The sequence below is a fragment of the Gekko japonicus genome, unplaced genomic scaffold (assembly GCF_001447785.1).
Source record: "Gekko japonicus isolate JY-2015 unplaced genomic scaffold, Gekko_japonicus_V1.1 scaffold3682, whole genome shotgun sequence".
Taxonomy (NCBI): Eukaryota; Metazoa; Chordata; class Lepidosauria; order Squamata; family Gekkonidae; genus Gekko; species Gekko japonicus.
The window spans coordinates 7790-13838 of NW_015176559.1; positions in this window are offsets into that span (position 1 = coordinate 7790).

Consider the following 6049-nt stretch of genomic DNA (forward strand, 5'->3'; position numbering starts at 1 on the left):
GTACCACTTCGGTGGGAAGGTAACAGCGTTCCGTGCGCCTTGGTGTTTAGTCATGCCGGCCACATGACCACGGAAACGTCTTCGGACAGCGCTGGCTCTTTGGCTTTGAAACGGAGACGAGCACCGCAACCCTAGAATCGGATTCGACTGGCTTTCGAGCAAAGGAACCTTTACCTTTTTACTGTTTTGAAGGCTTCTGTATACTATGAACGCTTTATGAAGGTAATTTTTTACCTCTTAAAATTAGCATATGGTTACAATCCCAATACATAATAATAATTGTTTGGCTTAACTGTAATTGTAGTGTAATGAAGTCATTGAGGAAGAGCTATCGAAACGAAGGTTGAAATCCGGAGTCTTCATCCCTGGGTCTTCTGTGCCAGTTTCCTTTGTACACTCTGTATTACTTTTTGTAGTTTTGTATTATATTTATGTAATCTTGCCATATTGATATGTGTAGTTTCTTGTTACTCCTTACTAGTATTGTGTCACTTTGCTATATATAAACATCCTTCACAATTTTTGTATATTATTTGAGCGCTTTTTTACTTGCGTTATTTATACAGTGCATTTTTGCTTCATTCGCTGTACATCTTTTCTCAGTGCAGGTAGTTAAGATTGCAGGGCCTGTTCCTAGGGAATGATTTGAAGTGAAGACACTGGTTTGTGGAAGTTCCACCTCACCAATTCACTGGTTGGGTTGCCAACTCCAGCTTGGGAAATTCCTGGAGATTTGGGGTTGATGCTCAGAGAGGGTTTGGGTAGGAGAGGGAGTTTGGTGTGGATGTGATTTCATACAGTCAGCTGATCTCCGTAGCGTGGAAATCAGCTGAAGTTCTGGGAGAGAGCTCCATGCCCTGCCGGGAATTCCGCAACTCTGTTCAGAGAGGGACAAAACCTTTTTATGATTTTGGAACTAGCTGGGAGACCCATTTGTCCTTCCACGCATTTTGCCGATTTGATTTGTGTGCACTCCTTATTGACTTTTAAGAGACTGCTTTGTCAAAGGCTGCTTTTTACTACCTATTTTATCGGATAGATTGGCTGGTATAAAACGTTCTGAAACTCTTTTGAGATTTACATTTGTCGCAGTTTCAAAAAAATTATTTTTTGCTCTGCGCTTTTAAGCATTTTAATGACTTTTTTTTCCAAATTGAAATTCTACTATTAAAGGGATTCTGATGATAAGTAACCTCGAGGGCCAAAAACGACTGGGAGGCTCCAGGAGATAAATGCTTATTTACGCAAAGCACCAATAGGGAGATGGGAGCCACAGCCCCCCACCAATGTGACCAATTTCATGCCATGGCCCATATGAGAACATGTCCGCTACGCTGCCATGGGGGTTGGGGAGCTCAGTCTGTGTCTGGTTAATTGCTCCTGCATTCCTTTCTGTGCTTGTTCTGCTTTGCGCCGAAATGCTCATCTATACAGATGTGCAGGAGGGAGTTGTATTGTCTGGGTTTCCCCTAGGTGCCGTGAGAGAGTGTTGGTTCTCAGCTTTAGCTACCTAACGGTCTCCAAGCTTTATCCCGTGCGCGGGAGGGTGCCTAATTGGCCAGTGCTATGGGGTGTGTGTGCATACGAATACCCTATATCCTATTATGCCCATGGGGCCGCTGCCATTCTTAACAGTGCCTATGTTACTGCATCTATAGCTCTGCAATAATAGTATTACCGTTCCTGAATGCGTGTACTTCGTTGTTGGCTGTAGGTTCTGACAGAACATCAGCAGTGCCTTCCCAAGGGAGGACACGCTGCCACCATGACTCAGATGGCCTCTCACCATCTGAGTCCATCCTTAGCTAGCTAGACTAGAATACGATCCTATTTCTCATCTTTCCTATCCATATTGTAGTTCTAGAATAAAGAGACTAGTATTAGTCTGTTAAACTGAAAAGGTGGCTCTGTGCACCTTTGTGGCACTCTGCGCTTTATGCACTCTGCTAAAAAGTCAGTGATTACTGGACTAACTATACCATGTAACCTCAACCAATGCTCCCTCTAAGCTGTGGAGTCTTCTGAGCAAAAATTCTGCTTTGTGAGCTACTGGCATTAAAGTTGTGAGAGCGCAATTTGGCTGCTGCACAAATTAATTTGCTCTGGAGCCCTCCTTCCTGAGCTAAGACAAAAACGTGTGAGCCGGAGGCTAAAAAAACTGTGAGCTAGCTCACACTAACTCAGCTTAGAGGGAACACTGACCCCAACAGGTTATGGGCCCAGCAAAGCAGAAGTCTCTCTACTCAAGAACTTACATTAAGAGCCACCCTGTGGGACCAGACCAAAGGTCCTTCTAGTCCAGCATCCTGTCTCCTAAGGTGGCCCACCATTCAGCTTTCACATTGGGCATGGAAACCAAGATTTGATCCTGTTATTACCTCCCGCCTGCACTAGTACACAAAGGGTTACTGCCTTTGAACTTGGGAGATTTCCATTTGTTCAGAACTGTTATTGGTGGATCTATCCTCCATGTCTTCCATAGCTAGCGGCCCTTCACTAGTCTGTGCCAGTGAATTCCACGTCGATTCCTGAAGCAGTTGTATGTTCATCCGTTCAGAAGCTATTGCCCATCAGTTGCACAGGTGACACGGAGTCCAGTACTGTCTCCAACGACAATGGAGACCCAGTGCAGAGCAGTGGTTCGAGTGTCAAACTAGGATCTCAGAGACCTGGGTTTGAATGCCTGCTCTGTCCTGGAAGCTCACTGGTTGACTTTGGACCAGTCATCGCCAGAGGCAGGCAATGGCAAGCCACCTCTGAACATCTCTTGCCCCACTAGGTTGAACATCTCTTGCCCCACTGGGTTGCCATAAGCCAGCTGCGACTTGACACTTCCCACCTTGATGTAAGACGTTAGAGGGCAGCGGCCAGTCTGAGTTGACCATTCCCCCCTCCCCCCACCAACCAGGAAGGACAGTGCTGCAACCATTATTTAAAAACACTGGAACACGGTTTAGAAAAGTTCAACTGAGTGTTCTTTGGCAAGCTGGCAGGGGTAGGAAATTATAAATATTAATGGCAGGCAAGATCTGAGTCGCTGTGTTAGTCTGTCTGTAGCAGTAGAAAAGAAGAGGAGATTGGATTTATACCCTGCCCTTCACTACCCAAAGGAGTCTCAGAGGGGCTTACAAACTCCTTTCCCTTTCCCTCCCCACAACAGACACCCTGTGAGGTGGGTGGGGCAGAGAGCTCTTGACAGAAACTGCTCTTTTTTTTCAAAAACAGCTGTGCCAGAATTATGGCTTGCCCAAGGTCATCCAGCAGGTGCAAGTGGAGGAGTGTGGAATCAAACTCGGTTCTCCCAGATTAGAGTCTGAGCACTTAACCACTACACCAAACTGGCTCTCTACCGGAGTCCCACAGCACCTGAAAGATGAACAAAACCCATGGTAATAGCGGACAAAGCAAAGTTAATCCGAGACTTTAAATGAAAAAACCGAAGTTTGTGGAAAAGGAAGCAATGCGTTTTCTAGCAAAACAAATAAAGACATTTTCATTACCTTCACAATGTAACCTAATGTTGCCTTCACAAATCACACGGCGATAGAATTTAGCTCATCTGTGGTACAATTTCTCTTCTGCTCAGAGAAGACCCAGTGGATCATATTCACTCTTTAGAATTTAGCTCATCTGTGGTACAATTTCTCTTCTGCTCAGAGAAGACCCAGTGGATCATATTCACTCTTTATAAATACTCCACTGTATACCATCTTAACGTCTGACATCTTTAAAAAAATCAAGACCAAGGTAACATTTTAATAATTTTATTAAGAAAAACTGAACCCACAGGGCTCATACATTAATATAAAATACAATCATTTCCCATTTTTTTGCTTTATTTTTAAACTGTTTTACAGTAGTTGAGAATACACAAGCCCCTGCATACTGAAATTATTGTGCAACAAATACAGTGGAGGGGCAAATTCTGCCCTATAAATCTAGGTAAAGGGGTGGATAGAGAAGAGCTTTGCTTTTCCAGTTTCAAACATGTGCAAGTTCTGGATTTTTTTTGGCCCTTTTTCAATATGATGCAACCCTTGAGGCTGCAATTTGAAATGGAAGACTGGCATATCCGGGGGGGAGGGGGGGGGGGATACTTTTACCTTTTGCCTTCCTGCTCTTTTACCTCCTTCCCCCCCCAAGATAGCTATATATAGTTCCACCCTTCAAAAGGTATGTCATGCTTCTGCAGAAGCATTTGTTTTTTGGTTTTTTGCAAACAACTTAAGGCCACTGTTTATCTGCAAGAAACCCGGCAACGATCTGAGATTTTACATAAAAGAGCATTTTGACTCTTTGCACCCTGACACGTGCCCATGTATTGCGTGACAGCAGTGATACCAACAGCCAGCCCTAATTGGTATGATAAGTCTATCAAGGCAGAGCACCTAACGTTCATCCTTGCTCGAGCACTTCAAGACATGCAAGTTACAGCCATGTTATTGCTATTCAAGTAAAGTAGTGGATAAAGGTTATTCTGTTCCCTTTGGGTGCAGTGGTTTTTTAAAAACAATATACTTACAAAACAAAACAAGTGTGAGATAACCCCACCCCACCAGGGATTTGGTTTTAAAACGATGCTGTTTCCCAGAAAGCTATTTACAAACACGCATGCAGTCTGCCATGTAGTTTCGGGCTGAAGCCTTTTGCTTTCACGTTCAGAGAGCCTAGTTTAAGAGCATGCTCCCCACATTGGGGGCAAGCAGGGCAGTTCAGACTTTTCTCGCTTGTCACATGAAGGAGCACCGCACCGGCAGATTCACAGAACCACAGAGTTGGAAGGGGCCATACAGACGATGTCGTCCAACCCCCTGCCCAATGCAGGACCAGCCTAATGCATCTCGGACAAATATTCGTCCAGCCTCTTCTCTTCTTCCCAACATTTTGTCTCCAAGAAACAGAACTGAGGAGGAGGAAGGCTTTGCAGACAGTTTCTCTGTTTAGCAGATGCAATCATTCGTGTATGGTGAAGTTTTATCTACCTGAACGGGTCCAGAGAGTTACCCTTTCTCCTCCCATACTAATGAATAAGTTTCTGTTCATTGTTATTGAGGGGCGGGGGAACAGAACAGAAAACAACATGGCATGCTAGGGGAGCCCCAAAAACCCCATCTCCCCTTCACTACTGCCACAATCTATTCCAGGTCCCTGTTTGCATACGGACGCCCAAACTGTCTTCTGCCAAGATAAGAGTGCCCTACCCCTTATCCACCATGATTGTTTTTTTTTAAAATTGAAATTTTAATAAAATTAACAGGGCAATATACAAACATTGTCACCTTGGTGGGCGTGTTGCCAACTATAGCTCTGTTTCCATTCTGTGCAAAGTCCACCATTTGCTGCGGGGGGAGGGGGAGGAGCCTGCTCCTGGACGAGAGAGACTGGCGGCTGCACTCTCAAAGACCGCCTTGCCCCATTTTTATCTGTAAACCTCAAAACTCTGCCCAGACACCACTGCACGTCTTCGAACCTTTTCTTCCATTGTATTCTTCACATTCCACCCTATCTGGCTGATACCAAAACCAAACACAAAATGCCTAAGCTCCAAACAGATAACACATTAATACAAAAAAAAAAACAAGAGAGAGAGAGAGAGATTAAAAAATCCTAGGTATTTAGGGTTTTGGCTGCTATCGGTGCAACACAGGCACAAGAATGTGATTGCTTAATGGCAGATTGAAGCTCTGTGAGCCAAGGAGATACCTTCCTCCCCTCACCAGTCACTGACAGTCACGCGAATAAATCCATCCCTCTCCATAAGTGCAGCACTCCATCAGAAGAGGCACAGAGTTTCTTACTTCTGCGGCCCCAGTGAATTATGTCTCATCATGAGCACAATGGCCCAATCAATAGGAAATAAATCTAGTCTGGGGGAAAGAAAGTAGGGCAGAGCATGGACTGTTTCACATACTGGGCTTCTGCCCTATATATTAGGGTTTCACCATTCGAGTTCAGCTGATCTATTCATTACCCATCAGCGGGCCTGGCCCAAATAGCCCAAGGCTAGCCCGATCTTCTCAGAACTCAGAATCTAAGCGGGGTCAGCCCT